Genomic DNA, 20425 nt, shown 5'->3' with positions numbered 1-20425 from the left:
TAATATTGGAACAAAGGTTTACTGGTTAGGATAAGATCAAGAACTGCGGTAGAACGACGCGTGGGTTCAGAAATATGTTGTTGCAATAAAAAAACAAGGCAAGACTGGAGGAAAGTCTGAGCTTCAGGATCATTAGCTGGAGCTGTTAGTGAGGACCAACTAATTGCTGGAAAGTTAAAATCACCTATTAATAGTAAGCCTGAATTAGGAAATTGAACAGTAACTTCCCTTAACATTTTACAGAATTCACATAAGATTAAATGTTCATGTCAGAAGGGTGGTAAACACCAATAATGACATCCGTAGAGTCACATTTCACGCGAACCCACACTGGCTCGAGGCATGACATGACCTCAATAAGCACAGCAGTGACTTCTTTTTGTAATGGCAAGAAGTACACCCCTACGGCTTACGCGGTCACAATGAAGTATGTTAAATTCGGAGTCGCAGAGGAAAATGCAATTGTCAGGAACCATGCCATTTAACCAGGTCTCGGTAAGTGCGATGGTAGACAAACTGCATGAATCAATTAGTGAAGAAAGAGCCTTATTTTCAGATGGAATGCTTCTTATGTTAGTGTACAGGAAACTAACATGTGTCTCGTCTCCCCTTTCTGCGTCCTTCGTGAAGTTTGCGCTGTTTTCGTGTGTGTACTAACATCTAAATCAGTGTGGCGCTGCATGTGATTGAGAGTGTGGTTGGACTGTCAGTTTATGAGGACTGGAAGGAATACATCACTCGTTTAACATCCGCACTGTGCAGAAGAGTTGTCCAGTTCCTTAACTTATGTTTCGAACAGAGAACTCGCAGTGCCTTGGTGCGAAGTACATTGTAGGAAATGTCTTGTTCATTGAGAAGGAGTCTGGTCTCGCAGCATCAGTACTTGTAATTTTTATTTTTGGTTAATACACAGACACTGAAGACAGAGGAAAGGATGACACACTGCTGCTGCTGCTTGCCATTTACTGTTCGCACTCTTGCACAGACTTGTGCAGTAAAGAGTGCTGGCACTGTGAATGCATAAGCATCATCATGACGGCACGTTTTTGCAGTAAAATGTCGGATGGAGTAGACGTGCATTTCTTTCTTTTCAAACTAGAAATTATTTCTGCTCAGACAATTTCTCGGTTTATCAGAAATGCTTCTTCCCGTGACAGTATGTCAAAGGTATGTTGGCATCTGCGTACTCTGCAACGAAAGTTGAGGAAACCACCATTCTGTGACTTTGACATTTTTGCAATGCTCGTGAAAACAGTCATTTTAATGTACCCCAGTCTACCGTTGAAGAAACCGTACCTAAGACAGCGGGATCCAATGTACAGTGAATCCTGTGCACTGAACAAATCTGATATTATCTGAGAATAAAAAACAGCGCAAACGGGGACGAAGCAGAGAGAGGGACACGACGCTGTCCCTCTCTCTGCTTCGTCCCCGTTTGCGCTGTTTTTTATCCTCAGATCATGCACCAACCAGCCCAAATTTCCACCCTTCTGATATTATGTCTGTTTGTTTTTTTCACATTCTTTTCATGCAAGAAATGGCTGGCCTAGTCATCTGGCATAACGATTGCAGCTCGTCTGGCACAGAAAACAACCAATTTGACACTGCATCACTGTCTGATTTTCTCTTGGCTATATATATATGGCAGTTTGGTTGCTCTGATGAGCAATGAGGAGACAGTGCCTAAATAAAGGACTGCTTCTGTACAATTCATTCCACCGTAAACTTGTCAAGACAGCTATTGTGAAGACAGCTCTTGAATGTCATGTTCACATCATGTTGGCGTCAGGTCCTCAAACAATGCACACTTAGCAGAAGCACAGTACCTTAACTACATTTTGGCCTATGTTGCTGAAGGCTTCACTGATATAGTCTCCAGGGCACCTTAGCTGTCGCATAGCTTGAAGAAAATCAGACAGCGAAATAATGTCAGTGGTTTTTTCGTGCATAGCACAAGCTGCAGTACTTTGTTGGATGACGGGGGCTTCTGGAAAAAAAAATGTTCAAAGATACATGGAAGGGAAAAAAACTTCACTGCACAATATTCATTGTATATTAGATTCTGCTGTCATTGGGCAGGTGTTTAGAAGGGCACACTGGGGTATATTTTTTCTTTCATCTGCTCATGCCACAGTTTCACCTGAGGCTGCAGGATGTGAGGATAAATGTTCAAATGGCCACCTCCATAAACGTTTAAACATTGTAAGAAAAGAATGGAAGCTTCCTCAACCTTTGTTGCGCCAACCTGCGCTGCAAATTAAGCAATGTTTGGTACTGAGATATGACTGCAGTTAAGCGCAGAAGAATTCAGCTTAACAGCAGTTTGAAGCTCTAAATTTATAGGTATAAGCAGCAGGAACAATTTAATTTAGTCCAACCAATGAGGGATGAAACTGAAATTAAACTTTGGGAGTTAGACAGGTCCCACGCTTGACCTCAGCTTTGACACACACTCTAGCATCGATACTGCAGGACTGGGGAATGGCTCAACTCGGCAGTGCAGTGTCTGTCATTGTGGAGCAACATCAGAATTGGGATTTGGTCAGGGAACATGCAGATGGTGCTGTCATGAACAGAGAACCATATGCAAACAAATAGGTGTACCAGGGAATCTATGACTCCAGTACAAAAGGTGCAAATGCACACACAAACCTAGAAGGATTCCGCAAAGCCAACAAAGCCCACCTATACACTGGCTCACCATCGTTGTCACAGATCAGCCAAGAAATCGCATTCCTCGCAGGAAGGTCACAGGCAAATGAATGTACGCATCAATGACATCCTCCTTGCAAGTTTTCAGGAATGCCTGCAGCTGATGCAGTAGACCCAGGAAGTGGTGAACAACAAGTCATCTACAGGGCCATTGTGAATACAACAGCAAACGCAGAATCGGACACCCAGTACGAATCCTGATATCATGTCTCTCAAGGCCTGGGAGGCATTTCGCACTGCAGTGCAATTTTTGTGACCGGGAAAATGTTCAAGTTTCCAAGATTATAACTTGGAACTCACTGCTTGCTGTTATGCAGAAAAGCATACTGTAATCTTAGTGCATACATCTGAACAAATGTGTGTTTGTTTTATTTTTCTTCCCAATTTGTTATGGACAGTTTTGATAGAGGACCAATGTACCATAATTAACGAGGCATGCCTGTATGACCATACAGTATTCAAAAAACACCACCTGGTTTTGCATGATATGTATGGCCTTCCTAAGAAACATCCCTCGTCCCTGCTATGACAAAACAAATGCAAAAATGGTAGAGCAGTAAGTTGAGCTCACAGAAAAGGTATTATGCAAAACTTTCTGCTGTAAACAGCAGCCAGCCAAACAAGTGTCGGTGCTCATTTTCAGAGTCCTTTCAATGCTCCTGTTATGAGGAAGCCCACTAACTTTGCATGCATCTTCTACTGCTGTGCCTGTATCAAAGGATGAACACTGCCACTATAGTGGGAGCAATGTATAGGAAGACTCTCAGGATACCAATGATGGCAGGGGGTCACCTCTATTTTGGCCATGGTAGAACAGATGCAGTAACTTGCAGACAGTGGCTACTTAAGAGGGCTAGAAGGTGGCATTTCTGGAGTGCACCCATGCCAATAAACAGTCTCACAGCAAAGGTGTTCCTGCATCACAGTCGGCTGCTGAAGTGTCAAGAAGCTTGATTTCTGCATATTTCCAACCAGTGTGTCGCCGTTTAGTGACTGCAACGAAAATGACCGCTGCTTCAAACTACATTTCTGGTCATGTACCGCTCTGGTGTCAAAAAGAGGTGGCACCTTGCTCATTTTAAAAGTTCACTCGCACTTGACAAGGAAACGTGAGAACCAGTCGGAAAGGCAAAGTAGCAAGCAGTATGGCACTTGATGTAAATGATAGGATTTCAAGTCAACGTAATGTGCCCAGCAGTCTGTACCACATCTCCGTTTGAAGGGACACAGCTTTCAGCAAAATTTACTTTATTTCTAGCAGTATGAGGATTCATAGCGCACAAAATTGAAGGGACACAACACTTTGAATGAGACTAGAGCTTGTGTTGTGTCCCTTCAATTTTGTGCGCTATGGATCCTCATGTTGACTACCCACTAGCCCGAACCCTGACCCTTCTAGCTGTACCTACATGAATTTTTTTTAGCAATTTAAAAATAATTTTACTCATCAAATGTCACTGTTACATGTGCAGAAAATTATTTTCTGATATATATCTTATGAAAAGGCTGCAAAGCTAGGAAAATGTGGCATAAGGCTAGTTCAGCATTCATTGCTCTTGCAGGGTGAAGTCATGTAACTTTTTTTTTTTCTTGCAAGGGTCAAATTTTTGTTTTGAATTTTTGAGATTCAGTGTTTGTTGACATATTCAAGTTAGAAGACAATTTCATACAAGAAGTTTAAAATTGTTAAATGTGAAAAACAAAGGTTGCCTAGACCTGCCGCTGTGGTCCTAGGAGTGCAACAAAACAAGTGCTCAAAAAAGATAAAACTGTTGTGAAGAAGTATGCTCCAGGAGGCAGTATCTAGGCAGAAAACCTTAACAGAGAAAATTGCCCGTTTCTTGAATGTTTCGTCACAATTCACAGCTGCCGAGGTTCACGAAACAATTTTTTTACAGTACTTCCCAGTTGATTTCAGAAATAAAATTTGGGGACAGGAGGGTCATTCCACGCGAAAGGAGATGCGCCAAATTTTTGACATTTTAGATTTGGCTGAGGAAATTCATGCCAGTTAAGACCAGTCCCAACAGAAGTGTAGAGACCTTTCAAAGAAAAAAAAATTTTCTCCAAATATCATGCTCCAAAGTGTAAGAAATCCCCTTCATGTGGGCATTTTGCGAAAATTATTGTTCAGGAACCGTTCTGCCGGCAAAGTTTCTCTCTGCATGTAGTCTGGTATTGAGATGCCCTGTCATGCCTCAAAAAATAAACCGTGGTTGATGCCATTTTGGTTTCAAATGGAAGTGCTTAACATGGTTTAAAATGGAAGTGAAGATTCCGCATTTTTTGAACTAAACTTGGAGTCTAAATTTAAGCAAACTTTTTTGCAGTTTTGCCTGAAACCTTGAAATAGCACTGTTTGCATTAAACTTGAATCTTGCGTTGTTCTGTAATTTAATTACAAGTATATCGATTTCTCCGAAAAAGGCCACATTGTGGACCAGAAAGCTCTAAGTGGGCAACGGTGCTAGACAAAAAAAAAATCCAAATGGTCAACCCATTCAATTAGTTTCACATATAAAAAAAACTAGAAAAGTATTTTTTGTTGGTGAGAAATAAATTTTTAAAAAGGAGTTGCAGAATGTGGCGCCAGCATCTGTTATGGTACGGTAAAACGCTGCTTTTATTTCCAGCCTCGCTAAACTCTAGTAGCTGCCATTAGCATTTGGACATACTGTGAGAAGCCACTGCACTGTTTCAGTTATCTTTAAAGATAACTATCTTTAAAGATAGTTTGGGCAGAATACTCATGGTATACAGGGTGTGCCATGTTATTCCCTATAGATCTGACCTAAACGCAGGATTTAAAAAGCCAGTCTGAACGGGTTAGATGGATAAGCATTTATTATTTACATTTGACTTGACTGAGGCATCAGCCTGTCAAATTATTCAACTTCCAAAGCTGTGGTGTATAGCGAATACATGCAATGTTTAATAGACCATTTGTATTGAATTAAACAGGATGCCCTGTATATACACAAAATATGAAGGGGAGATTGCATAGTACAACAACAAAAAAAAAAGGATTATAACATCATGTAGGTCTCTTCTGTGAATACTGAAAATTTTTAAATACCGAATCGAATATTCTGGTATTTTATTTGGTGAATGAATGAAACAGCGTATGTTTAAAATTATTTGGAACGAACTGAATCTGTTCTCAAGTTTGCTAATCATAAGCAAGTTCGAATAGAGCACGTCAAGCAGAACCTGCTCTGGCATTGCATAACATGTTGTAGCTATCCGTCTGTGCAGAAAGGAGGGTCCAGCACCACGGCACAGTTAATTCGTGAGACAGCATTCATAATGCTCATATATCGCCTTCAAGATTGTGCGATGCTGCAGAGTTGAACCTGGTTTAGCAAACACTGCCGGTTTGCCCAGTCTCTGAGGTCATGGCCTAAACTGTCGTTCCTCTCATCAACCGAGATGTTGCATTAGTTTGCATGCTGTCATCATCGGTAGCAAAAGGTAAATGCCCTAGGCAAATTTCCTAAAGATCATAGTGGTAACATACAGACTTCGTGTTGCATGTCCCCTGGAGGACATCGGTGCTGCGTCTTTCGATTGCTACAGCTGCAATTCCATGACTTATAGCGTAGCCGTTGGTGATTCCTTGTTTCACTTAAACATTTGTTTTGCACTAATATTCGTATAAGTCTGCACAAGCAACTTCAAAGTTGCAAATAATCACACATATATTCAATTCATATTTCATTCGGTCCTTTCACTGTTTGATTCCTGTTCGATTTGGTTTTTAACTACATTATTCATGTTTTATTCGCAAAGCTGGCCTGCTTGTAGTAGGTTCAATTTCAAAATAACGCTGTTCGCACACCCCTAATGCTGGATTTCCCAAACAAGTTTGCAAATTGGGCTCTTGTACACCTATTACATGCGCTGGAAGAGGTGCAGACAGTACTCTGCAGTGCAGAATTTTCAAATATCATTCAGTTTAGGAAGACTGAATAGAGGCTGATACAGGGGCAAAGAACGGCGCCCCTCATAGCCTGAGTTGCTTTGGGGCGTTAAACCGCAATAAACCAAACAGAGGCAAAGAACAAACTCATAGCAAGTTCAGCATGTGTACCATTGACTGCTTATTCTTTTGTCTTCTGCGGTAAGTCAGCTGAGTATGCTCAAAAACAGAAATGCACCAACTTGCCGAACTTTCACTTGTAACTGTAATATCCTAGAAATTAAAAATGTGTAATGACAGGCACAGTCCCTTGACCTCCGCAGACTGCCACTAGTGACAATTTCGGTGCACTCAGCAAAAGCTCTTTTCAGCTCATAATCGGAGCATCAGGAACAATTCAATAAGTGAGTTGCTGAAAGACTGCCAAACAAAAAATACTGCTAGCTGCTTTATATGTAAGGGTGTGCGTTAGCAATTTTTCAAAACCGAATCAAATACGGAAGTAAAGCTGGAAAGTGGATAGAATATGAATAGAATAACTTTACAAATATTCACTGTTTCACCACTTGAGCGAATATTTGTATGAAACAAGTATTATGTAAAACAGTGAAGCGAAAGTGGTGGCATTGTAGCACGCTGCTATGCTATAATTTATCAATTTTTAGCTACAGCTGTCAAAAAACAGAAGTGGTGACCTCAGCTAGGGGCTATGCAGCACTAAGAATATAAACTCTGACTATCATGTCCAATGTATAGAAAAAATTACATTTGCTATTGATTGCACTATGCTCTGCAAGACCTTCATGCGCGTGCGACTTGTATATATGTTATTATGTTAATATGTAAATAGATTAGTTGCCAGTGTACCTCTCCCCCTGTCCTTTCTACTTTCCCCTCACCTCTTTCAATTCCCTTCTACACACTGCCTGCTATCCTTTATTTCAGCTGCCCCAGCTCAGGCGCTTCCAGCAGCGATAGCAGATGCCAGGGCGAGCAAAAATCTTTTTCCTTCCATTTACCATGTTTAATGAAACTACTTACTATTGATTGCAATAGCAAATAAACCAACGCCCTGCATCGATAAACACATGAGAGGCAAGAAATACCTATAAGTATGGCCTCAGAGATCCTGCCAGAACACTGTTGCGTCGCCCAATCTTGGTGGCCATGAGTGAGCATTGTGAACCCCACCACACAAATGGATGCTGTCAAGAAACTGAATTCTCTCTCTCATGCAGACCAGTACCAGCAGAATGCTGTGTGGTGTTGTAGTGAACGCTGTTTTTAAAACAGTCATCAAAGAAAACTATGGTGTGCCTGATTCAAGCTTCATGCCCATTATACAGAAACTATTTGAGAACAAATGAGCATATTCGAACCATTTCACATAATTTTGAATGTGTACTATTGAAGGCGTTCAGAGTATTGAATAACATGATGATTCGCTATAACAATTTTTTAAACGTTTGCTCACCCATAGTTTCATGGCATAGCATCACCATCATTTCATCTAGCAACAGGCATGGGCAGTATTGAAGATACATGTATCTTCTATACTTCCACATCACTGCAGCGTAAAGAAGACGAGCACAAAGGAAGAAAACACTTACGACACGGACAAACGCTGCACTCACAACTGATTTTATTTCGCCAGCAATGGGAAATATAAAGATTCCGCCGCTAATGCGCGCTAATGCCATGAATAACAAAGATACATTATACATCAGATACATCTTATCGTGTGGCAGAGAAAAGATCACATTCTCCACCGGAAGTTGCCCCCTACCTGCACGCAGTCTCGCATAACTTGAAAAAAGTAGCGAATAGGTTTGGGGTGCCACTCGTTTTTTCGGCTCCGAAAAAGCTTGGCCAACTGTGCCCTCGTATCTCCGGTAAGGAGGCTACAAAATCTGGATGCGGGAAAAAGCATACCAAGCCCCATGTACAGTGCCAGTCAGGAGTGGTATATGAAATTCCACTGTCATGCGGAAAAGCCTATGTCGGCCAGTCTGGCAGATGTGTCAATGATCGATTGAGGGAGCATGAAAGGAATTTTGAGAACGATGAAGATGTTAACTTAGTAAAACATTGCAGGTCTTGCCAGGATTGTTCGCCTCATTTTGACGGTGCAAAGATTCTAGGAAAAAGCAAAGATCAAACTGCACGTGAACTACTAGAAGCGTACCATATAAAGAAAAAGGGTGATTTTTGTGTAAGCGATACCTCTATTCATTTGTACAAATCGGAATGTGATCTTTTCTCTGCCACACGATAAGATGTATCTGATGTATAATGTATCTTTGTTATTCATGGCATGTGTACTTACCTGCGCGCGCATTAGCGGCGGAATCTTTATATTTCCCATTGCTGGCGAAATAAAATCAGTTGTGAGTGCAGCGTTTGTCCGTGTCGTAAGTGTTTTCTTCCTTTGTGCTCGTCTTCTTTACGCTGCAGTGATGTGGAAGCAAAGTAACCAACTTGCCCAGAAGCTCGTTTTACTAAAGTATCTTCTATACTATTTTATGTATCCGTATTAGGTATCGCTTGCCAAAAATGAAAGAATCAGAGTATCCGTATCAAAAACATATATTTACTATACCGTGCATTTTAAAGATACAGTGAATGAAGGCAGAGATAGCATAGCAGTAGAGCATCTGCCTCACGTGCAAGATGACCGGGTTCAAATTTCGGTGTTGCGCAATTCTCCACCGGGTTAAAACAAAAAAACATGTCGATCGAATTGCACAACCAGGCCTGGTTGTGCAATTCGATCGACATGTTTTTTTGTTTTAACCCGGTGGAGAATTGCGTAACCGGTGACCAGAACCGACAACGCACTCCCTCACCAGAACAGGATTTGGCCACGTTTGAGTTAATGGCATGATCGTAATATTGACATTTTTTCACGCAAGTCGAAGAGTTTCAAAATGAGTGGTTGCGTCTTGTTTGTTTCCTTTTAACTCATCCTGAGGCATCTTTTGACACCGCTCACTGTTAACCCTAGTCTTTCCATAAAAACACCATCAATTACTTCCTTTTCCAGGTCGTCACTAGTCTTCTCGCTTAGCTCTTTTATACTGTAAATGATCAGGTTATTTCTGCTGCCTCTGTTTCCTATACAGTCTATCTGGTTCCTAACTGTACTGAGCCGCTCCCGAAGTTCCAATATTGCCGATTCTATGTCTTTTACCTTCGTGGCTAAGACATTTAGGCTCTACAGCAGTTTCTCAATACCATCAATTACGAATGCTCAGTTAAATTGGAAAGTTTGTTCTCAATTATGTTTTCAGATGCCTGCAAGCCCTACATTGTCAAATTAATCTTGCTCTGGCCTTCTAGCAATTCCAATAGCATTTGTTTTTCAGTCGGGCCAGGATTTGCTTCAACATCGCTACAATGTCACGGATCCCCCGAGAACACTCGCGCCGAAAGAATGGACTAGGTGAAAGGTGTACCCCCACAGACGCACATTTAATACACCCTACATGACACAAACACTAGCACACAAAACTAATACAAAACACAAAGACTACCAATACACACGACCCGGGAACACCCAGTCAGCAACTAGCGTTCGGCGTTCGTGCTCATGGTTCGGTGCTGATGAAGCGTTGCATGGGTCCAGTCAGGGGCATCTAGGTAGCCGACGTCAAGGTGGCATTCGAAGTGCTCAGGCTGGCGTCGCCTCTTTAAAGGAGGCATTCAGAGGACTGGATTGGGAGCAGTTGGGGATAAGAGTCAATGGAGAATGACTTAATGATCTGCGATTCACTGATGATATTGCCTTGCTAAGTCACTCAAGAGATGAATTGCACATCATCATCACTGACTTACCTAAAAGATAACACGCAGAAAACCAAAGTAATGTTGAACTGTCTCGCAAGGGAACAGCAGTTCGCAGTTGGTAGCAGATGCTAGAATTGGTAGGGCAATATGTCTACTTAGGGCTGTAGTGACCACTGATCTGTATTATGGCAGGGAAATAACTAGAAGGAAAAGATTGGGGTGGAGCACATATGACAGGTTCTCTCAGATAATGAATGGCAGTTTACCAATATCCCTCAAGAGAAAAGTATACAACAGCTGTATCTTGCCGTTACTCACCTATGGGGCAGAAACGTGGAGGCTAACAAAGAGGGTTCAGCTTAAAGGGCCACTGACCAGGGTCCGGACATTTTTGAAAAACAAGCCCACTGCATAGATGAGGCATCGAAGATAACCTCTGCAAAATACTAGAGCCATGCGCGCCCCGAAAAGCTGCGAAAATTCAAATCAAAGCCCGTTCGTTCTTTCCTTCCTTCAAAAACGGGCCCGGCCCACTACTCTGCACCCCGCTGACGTCAGGGGGGGCTACTTTCGCTAAAGGCACTCCATTGGTGCATCGTTCTGACTGACGGGAGAAGGTTGGGCGTAGCCTTGGCGTCGCGTCGTCTGCACAACGCTTTCCGCAGCGCCTTCTGTTCTGGCTCATGCCTACAAACCCGCATGAAGGAACAAAAAAAAAAAAAAAACTGCGGAGGGAGCGTGCGGCGACAGCCTTGAACCCTAGCCATAAAAAGTAAAAAAACAGTAAAACTGAGGGAGTTGGCTCGCCCCCCCCCCCCCCCCCCCCCCCTTCCCGCCGTGATCCCGTCACGAGACGCTCTGCGTGCGCGCTCCCTTCTCAGTTTCTTTTCTTCTATGCGAGCCCCCCAAAACAAGGTTTTAATTAGTAGTGCAGCAGAGCCTTTCCCTCGCTCGCCCACTTTACCGCTCCGCACACATACCGCTTATCTTTCGTGCATCTTGCGTACGCCTTGACTCCAATGAATGACATATGCTTTGGAGCGGAGAAAAGACACAAACACACAGAACACAAACACGCATGGAGAAAAGCAAACGGGCGGTTGCCGGGTCCGCGCTTCGCCGTGTGTTTCGAACACAACCGACTTCCGCCCCTCCGCTCGTGAAACGGTGGGGAGGCCTAAAAGAAAATGAAAAGGTGGCTCGTTAACTGGGAATGACAAACAGATGTATGAAAGGATGCGCTCGCTAACAAGTCTAGGTGGTCGAGCCGATCGCGCCTCTCGATCGTTCAGTGTGCGGAGAAAATGCAAAAACCAAGAAAAGAATTCTATTGAAGGCGGGGCCATGACGTCGCCCTGTGACGCACTCCACAGACACCACGCCTCCGGCTTACACCGGAGAAGGAAGGGGTGATTTTGCCTTGCCGAGCCTACTCGACGAGGAGCGGGAGAGAAAAATTTCGAGGAGGGAGTGGAAGGAGAGGAGGCTCGCTGAAAGAGAGGTAGAGAGTGTCTGCTGAGCTGGGGTGGTCCGTGGCCCTTTAAGTTAAGGACAACGCAGCGAGCTATGGAAAGGAAAATGATAGGTGTAATGGAGGCGGGCGGAGTGGGTGAGGGAACAAATGTGAGTTAATGACATCTTAGTCGAAATCAAGAGGAAGGAATGGGCTTGGGCAGGGCATGTAATGTGAAGGCGACATAACCGCTGGTCCTTAATGGTAACGGAGTGGATCCCAAGAGAAGGCAAGCATAGCAGGAGGCGGCGCAAAGTTAGGTGGGCAAATGAGATTAAGAAGTTTACGGGGATAAGGAAGCCGCAGCTGACGAGGGACACTGTTAATTGGAGAGACATGGGAGAGGCCTTTGCCTTGCATTACGCACAGTCAGGCTGATGATGATAATCATGCAGAAGATAGACGGCGTGCTCATATACTTTTGTCGGCATTCTTGGCAATATGAAAGCCTCAGTTACCTTCCTTTCAGTGTTACCTCTTGCCTTTGCAAAGAACACTGTGTTTTCAAGGACAGGGCAGCAGCCATGCTTCTTGCACTTACTACAGTGCATTGCCAAATGGGCATACTCCCACATGGTAGGCGAATCTCGGCCTGCATTCCAATGTGTGTCCCCTTTGAAAACGTCCCTTTCAGCGATACCTGATTGGCCAAAATGCCAGAAGCAGATGTGCATTCACTTCCGCCATTTGGGCCAATCAGTTGTCACCGAATGGAATTTTGAAAAAAGATGATGCGCAAAACAGACAACACAGGAGAAAGACAGGCGAAACACGTGCAACTTTGCAACTGTTTATCCCCTTAAGCGAGTGAATAAAAGGCAAGAGCAGGCTTCAGCAAGCTGGCTATCCTACTTTGCTGATAAGCTCAGTTGCCGAAGCATTACTGAAAAAGGTGAAAAAGTAAGTGCAATAACAGTGCAAAAAACGATGTTACCAAACAGAAACTTGTGATAATTGCTTATATTCATAAGATGGCACACAATCTGAAACATGTTGAGAGAAAGTTTAATGTTCCTGTAGTTTTTTCCACCCGCAAGAAGCTGTTCTCCTTGTGTGGAAAAATGGATCCCAACAAACTGAAAAAAGCAGAATGCCAGAAAAAGTATGTGATGCTGCTTGTAAAATGTGCAGTGGGCATAGTTTATCAGATCCCGCCAATGTGTGGGAAATCTTACATTGGCCAAACGGGCTGATGTATTAATTAATGATTGCCTTGCTGACCATAATCGCGCGTTAAAGAAAGGCACGGGTACTCTCTTACCACGTAATTGTAAAGCCTGCGGGGAAAAAGAGAAAAAATTTCAGGTGAAGCTGAAGGAAACAAAAATTCTACGCAGGGGCAAAGACACCACAGCCCATGAACTTATAAAAGCGTTCCACATCAACAAAGGCGGAAATGATTATGTAAGCACGCCCTCTTACAATTTACAAAAAAGGTGTCTTTTTAGATATGTGCTGAGACATGTTCTTCCTTGAGCCATTTGTTATCTTTCTGTTTCTACTTGTGCGCATGTGTGGGTCCCTCTCTGGTTTTGCCTATATATTCACTTGCTCCCTAGGTGAATAAACAGTTGCACTTGTTTCGTCTGTCTTCCTCCTGCATTGTCTCTTTTGCACGTCTGTTTTCAAAACCATGCACCAACTAGCCCCCCCAGCATGTATTGCTGAATGGGATGCTTTTGAATGAGCCACAAGTTGGAATACAGGTCCTCGTTGATGGCCATGAGGCATATTGTGTTTGCTGATGTCTTTTTTTTTAACTCTTTCAGCTATTAATCTTTTGGTCAACCTTGGGTACACCTCAGCAAGCTTACGAGAAGAGGTCTAAAATTTTTGGCCTTTAGCTGATGGAACGAAAGACAAGGGTTGTACCAAAAGAGTGTATTCATGCAAATATTTTCAACGTATTTGCCACTGATGTCAGTGCGTTTTTTCTTGTAACAGATTCATTTTTCCTAATATGCTTTGAAATCATTCCTTTGTGACTTTTGCAATTCACTGTTACCAGTGGCAGCGGTCTCATTTGTGGAAATAAACAGTGGTCCTAGATGAATCTTCACTCCAAAGATGCTGTTGTAGCTCGAAAAATCAATAGGTGGGCCTGAGACCACAGGGAAAATGGTACAGTATCTTTGTTCATTTTTGTTCTTTCAAGAATGCCGTTGTTGTCTTTGTACCATCTTCACTTTTTTCTCATATTTATAGTCAGTATGTGTATTTGGAAAAGCACCATGAAGCAGTTATGGTTCAAAAACGACATAGAAACACCACTCTAAGCTTGACAAGTCAGAACATTCATGCAGCAAAATGTATTGCCAAAGTTCACAAAAATTGGACCTCCTTGCATAAATGGCATCAAAAACAGGCTTACTCGTTAAATGCCTGCAACTTTCTTGACGTTGTGGGAAATGTAATGCAGGTAATGCACAGAACACACTTGCTTCCTCTCTTCCTTGCCCTTCAAATGGTGTGTGTAGTTCTCATTTCTCCTCCTTCCTTCCTCCTTGCTTTTTCATGCAGTTTTTTTTAAAAGGAATACATAGCCACTAAATATTTTCTTGCGTGTTTTCTTCTTTGAAACGATGCCTTAAGATATTATAGTATATATGGATCACCCCGTGTATGCCAGGACTGCTAAATAATTTACAATCGAATTTCATCTTGGTGCTCTTTTGGTTCCAGTGGCCAGGAGATGGGATGGTTGTGACATCAGAGGTATGCCACATGCGGCATAAAAAAAAACTGCAATATAATTGCTCCTTCTTTGTTTCCATTAAGTGCAATGCTAAAACCAGCCTGTCTCAAGAGCGATAGTGACTACAAATGAAGAAGCAGTGACCTATATTGACCTTTGATGTCATAGTGATTGTCTGGCTGTCTAAACTGTTCAAAAACAGCACAAGAAAATAAATTGAATTTCAAATTATTTAGCCGTTGTAGCTAAATACCATGTGGTGATCCATGTATTCTAATATTGTGTGCTTCACTACAGAGAAGACAACATGCAACTAAAACTAGGTGTCATTTCCAAAAGTGAGTGACAGTATGACATTCACTGCGACCTCCCTTTATCCTTGTTTAACCATGTTAGGACCTTGTTCATAATTCATCAACATTTTCATGCAGTTCAGATCATAGTAACTGCATGAAGCTTATCTATGTAATAAGGTACACTACCTGTGCAATATATGACACAACTCAGATTGGCACCTACAAAATGTGCCATCTTCTGTCAGGAGCATGTTTGCAATTTGTAACAGTGGGAGAAAGCTAAGCTGGCCGCACAAGCGGCCACTGCAGTGAGAATGAAGCAATTAATGACCTCATTGACACCGTGCCTGGCCTCTTCTTTTTTTTTTAAATGCATATAATTTCGTATATGTAGGATTGCTAGCAAAACTAGCAGAGCTCAAAATCGGACTAAGAGCCTTTGCAAATTTGTCCAGTGTTACACTATGTGTATGACCGTTTTAATTGTTGAGGAGTTGAAGTGATTTCCTCACTAAATTCCCTTGAGATATAGTTTCATGCACCTACATTTCGATCCCGAGTCAACATACACTGCAGCTGGGTGCAACACTAATGAGGTGTATATTTCAGTGTTTGCCATTCAGAAACTTTGTACACCACAGCTGTCTGGAATATGAAATTGCACATACGAAAGATCTGTTTTTAGATGGACAAGCTTATTATTAATCATTACACAACCTCACTTACACAGCTTTAGACTGGATATCTAAAAGCAATCTTTGTGCAACGTGCAGTTATGAGCAGGTTTTATTGCTCTCTCAATGCATAGCAATCGTGAACTTCATGTTAACTGTAAATTATTTAAAGAGAAAGTGCACTTTTTAAAGTAATTTTAAAGAAAGCTGCATAACTACACACAACTTAAGCTTCAGTTATCACTGGACAACCAACTGATCTTAAAAGGGAAGCCGCCGCTATGGCTCATTGGTTATGCTGCTCGGCTTCTGACCCGAAAGACGCCAGTTGGATCTTGGCAGTGGCATTTCGATGGTGGTGAAATGCTACAGACCCATGTTCTGTGTGATGTCAGTGCACTTAAAGGAACCCCAGGTAGTCAATATTATCTGGAACCCTCTATTACAGCATCCCTCATAGCTTAAGTCGCTTTGGGACGTTAAACCCCATAAATCAGACAAAAATTAAAAGGACACTGAGGATAAATTAAAGTTGACCTGCTTTTCGACAGACTATGATATTTTAATGACAAAGGAACTTCTCTCGCCAAAAACTGAGCTCTAATAAGATGAAAAACACCAAAAGTCGAACTACAGGTGTTGTCATCACCAGCTGATTTTGAAAGTAAACTGCGTGCGTAAGCACCAAATTTTTGGGTGTGGATTGCAAAGGCTATGCAACACTGCCATTCACTTCAAAACAGCGGTAACCCGACCTTCTCAGTTCAGATATCATGAGTGTGACTCATGGGGCGGGGAAATTTTTAAATTCAAATTTCTCAGCCATAATTAGCGTTTGCCAGACAAACTTCAGCATATCAAAAAAAAAAAAACTCGAAAATACCAGAAGATTCTAAAACATTTGCATGACTGAACAAGATGAAAATAGCCCAAGTTGTGGGAAGTGGACAATAGTGGCTTCACCCCGACAACACACCAGCACACAAAGCTGCCTGTGTGTGAACCAAAAACAGCATTACCTAGAATATTTACCTCTACCATTCACATCACCTTGTTCTTCACAACTTCTTTCTGTTCCCTGAAAGAAGAAAGTCCACAGGGTAAACTATTCTGTGGTCGTGGAAGAGGTAGAGAGAAAAAAAGGTGCAGCCACTGAAAGACCCCACTTCTCGCAAGAATTTCTGGACTGGTTCAAAAAAGTGAAAAACAAATTTCACAGCAGAGCATTGGATCAAATGGGTGTTACCTTGAAGGAGATTAATGGGGCACCGCAAACTAATTACACAATTTTTTTATACCAAATCTCCCCTTTTAAAACAAGATGTTTAGTTCATTTCGGCCATATATTTGTTCACTGTATGAAAGACGATTTTGTGACAGAGGTGACAAGATGCACAACAAAAGAAGCACTAAAAAAAACATATCTATATGCGGCCCACAAAGTCATAATTTTACACATTTGTAAAATCATGCGCAAAGTTCGTAAAGTTAGTCATGTATTTCATGCAGTCACCGTGGTGGAAAATGCTACTTATTCAAGTCCGAGTTCCTCAACTATAACAACTGCTGTACAATGTTGAGCAAGTGGAAAAATAAATGTGAGAGTAAACTGTTACACTTCAAGAGAGAAATATAAAATGAATATGGTTTTATTTTCCTGCATTAAACTTATCCCAAGCGGCAGACATCGTTTCTCAAATGGCGTGTAAAATTACTCACAGGCTTAAAATAGATTACCTGCGTTATCGAAAAGCACGACAAGCTGCCATCGAAAAGCATGAAAGCGAATAAATTACTTACCTTGAATTAAGCTTGTCCAAACAGCACTGTGATGGTCACCGCAAGCGGCAGACATCGTTGCTTCCGAACTGGTGGGCATCGATACGCCCCAAGATTGCCCAAACGGCACACATCGTCGCTCCTGATAATCACCGCCTCACCGGCGTTAAATAAATTTACCTGCGTTGTCGAAAAGCTGGACAACTTGTTATCCTAAAGGCACGAAAACCGGAAGGCGGCAGGATGCCGCCAGCGTCGCATTTTCTTGCGTGAGTTGTCGTAGCAACAACTGCTCCGCGCGCGCGTTGGCGTAGGCAACATTGGCGTGTTCATAGTTGTTGCAGAACGGTTTCCGAAGGGACAGACGGTTGGGACCATAGAGTTATGGGCCGCATTTGTTTTTCCAGTCCCGGACTACTTGCTGGCAGGTCTCGGCTTCCGCTCGGACAGGAAAAGCGTCATGGTCACATGACCTACTTGCCATAGGCTGCTTTCGAACACGGCGCCAGAGCCGGGCTCCCCCTCGGTTACCGTACAAGGACGCTGTCATCTGCTAGCAGACGATGCAAGCCACGGCCACTACGACGCCGAAGCAACGCCGAAGCAACGCCGTGCGCTCGATCATGATACTGAGTCGATTTAAAGACTGTACTGTCAGCTTAGCGTAGGTGCATTACAGAACTCAGCTTCGGAGGTATGCTCGCCGCTACTGCTTGCGGCGAAGTTCGCACAAAGTAGCCCAACTCGTTGCGGAAAGGCGGATAGACGAAACCTTCCGCAAAAATGTTGACAACAAGCTCTATAGCTGCTCCAGTATACGAGTGGTTCACCTGCGATGCTTTCAGGTAAGCGTACAGACAGCATGTGGCAAAACAAGCGAACAAGAACCTCTTGACGACACGAGCAAACAATACGCGCTCGCAGCTCCGAACGCGCGTCCGTGTGCGGTGGATTTCAAGAAAATAAACGAAGATGCAAGAACAAAAAGTCTTGCGATGGCTCAGAGAGGAGCTACGGAGCTCATGTGAAGGTTTAACGCATGATATCGACCTCCAGGAACACGAAAAGCACTCAAAATGCACACGGAGTCTAACTTAATATGGCTGCCAGCGCGGCGCGCAGCTATCGTCTGCTGCCTTCTCAGCAGCCCGCGGACTGCCATAGGCTAAAAACGAACGCGTTGCTATGGCGATGCAAGCAGGTGGGCGGAGCTTTCGGGCTGCCCGAGAAAAACAAATACCGGACTCGAGTCCGCAAGTAGTCCCGGACAGTCCGGGACTGAAAAACAAATGCGCCCATGGTTGGGACCAACGTTAATGGAACTAAACTAAGTTGCCAAACTCTCCGCCTTCTCCATGCGGCTGAAGCGGCTCGCAAATTTTAGCGCGAGGGGGCGCTGCCGTCGAAACAGGCTCCCGCTGGCCGCCGCTAGCAGACGCCGCAGGCCCGGCCGCCCAGCGTCGTAGCATGCAGCCTTCAGGAATGTTGAGCAACTGGCGTCCCAAATATCGCACTTACCGATGTTTATCGTAAAGACACCAGTCAGTTCTGAACCCTGTGCGGCGAGTATGCCACATATCTTTGCTGCAGCAACTGGAGTGATAGATCATCGCTGCCTAGCCAATGCCACCGTTGGCCGAAACTGCGGGTGGTCATGATTTTTGAAAGGAGCGTGGTTATTAGAGTTTCTTCACCAAAGTAGCATATTAGACATCTACTTTAAAGGTGGAGATCAGATCATCGCAAGGCTCATCGTAAGTTCACTGAACAGCTTATCTAAACGCGAATCCTGCTACTGTGCGCGCATGTCGGAGAGTGCTTTCGCGACGCGATTGCTGCTGTGATCGTTGTCTCTGTGCTACGTGCGCTTGTATGCAGAGTTTCAGGTGCTGTATCTGCCATGCCGACGTGCTGTGCGCCGGGCTGCACGAGCGGCTACAGAAAAACAAGACTGCGAGGAATTTTTTCGCGGCTCCTCGTGACGCGGATCTCCGTGCGGCATGGAATCGAGCCATTGCCCCGTGTTGTAAGAAAACTCTCCGAAAAATCACGGGTGTGCGACCTTCATTTTCACGAAGAAGACATACTGAAGACGTACACCCATGTTATTAATGGGGAAGCAGCAAAAATCGAGAGGAGTAAGTGGAGCCTCGTCGAGGGGTGCGTGCGCAAAATGTGTTGGGAACAAAATGTAAAAGTATTTCTGTATTTGTGTCCACCTGTAGTGCACTGCGTGAAGGATCGAAAAATATTGTTGGAACGGTAGCGCACGCTAGGATCAATACACGGAGAGCGGTAAACTCAAAATACTGAAATTGCTTTTCTGGAGTTGGCGTCAGGCATCCTCGCTGTTGCAGGGAAAGAGAAACTGACGACTCAGGAACCCGAGGAAGTTCACTGCCTTCGCAGCTCGGGTTGTGAGAGCGCGCGGAGTCATTCACGAAGTGAACGCTGTGCGTAAAATCTGCTTATTTCGGAAAACTGCACCACAGAAATCGTAGGTACTTGTGGTCTGCTTTCGAGTGCCATAAATGCGAGGCTTTGCGCTCTAAAGCTATTGTTAATTTATGTTTAAAACACACTGCACCAATGTCTGCCAGGCATTCGCGTTTAGATAAGCTGGTAAGTGAACTTACGATGAGCCTTGCGATGATCTGATCTCCACCTTAAAGAATTGTCTAATATGCTTCTTTGGTGAAGAAACTCATATAACCACGCTCCTTTCAAAATGGAAATAAGATCGCACACGCGTGATTTGTCGGAGAGTTTTCTGTCAACACGGAATGGCTCGATCCCATGCCGCACGGAGATCCGCGAAAAAATGCCTCGCAGTCGTGTTGTTTCTGTAACCGCTCGTGCAGCCCGGCGCACAGCACGTCGGCATGGCAGATACATTACCTGAAACTCTGCATGCAAGCTCACGAAACACAAAGACAACGATCACAGCAGCAATCGCGTCGCGAAAGCACTCTACGACATGCGCGCAGTACAGCAACTGATCGGACCGGCTGAAGCCTGGTACGACTGCAGCGCCACTCAAAGCAGCCAGTG

At 43.6% G+C, this 20425-nt stretch overlaps 1 long non-coding RNA gene across 5 annotated transcripts in view; it reads right to left on the bottom strand.

The window, feature by feature from the left end:
* Positions 1–18158, bottom strand: part of LOC149365195 (uncharacterized) — a 35228-nt gene extending 17070 nt beyond the window's left edge. For 4 of the 5 annotated variants that reach the window (XR_016292802.1, XR_016292803.1, XR_016292801.1 and 1 more), the window contains exons 1-3: positions 17396–18158; positions 16628–16673; positions 3505–3705 (exon numbers count right to left, since the gene is read on the bottom strand). This is a non-coding gene — a long non-coding RNA (uncharacterized LOC149365195). Of the gene's footprint in view, positions 1–3487; positions 3706–16627; positions 16674–17395 lie in introns of those variants that run through there. The other variant, XR_016292800.1, reaches the window with a different exon arrangement.
* Positions 18159–20425: the final 2267 nt, after the last annotated feature.

The sequence above is a fragment of the Amblyomma mixtum genome, chromosome 1, assembly GCF_055824585.1.
Source record: "Amblyomma mixtum isolate Tamu chromosome 1, ASM5582458v1, whole genome shotgun sequence".
NCBI lineage: Eukaryota > Metazoa > Arthropoda > Arachnida > Ixodida > Ixodidae > Amblyomma > Amblyomma mixtum.
The sequence above is the reverse complement of the archived record's forward strand: the minus strand, read 5'-3'. Positions and strand labels throughout refer to the sequence as shown.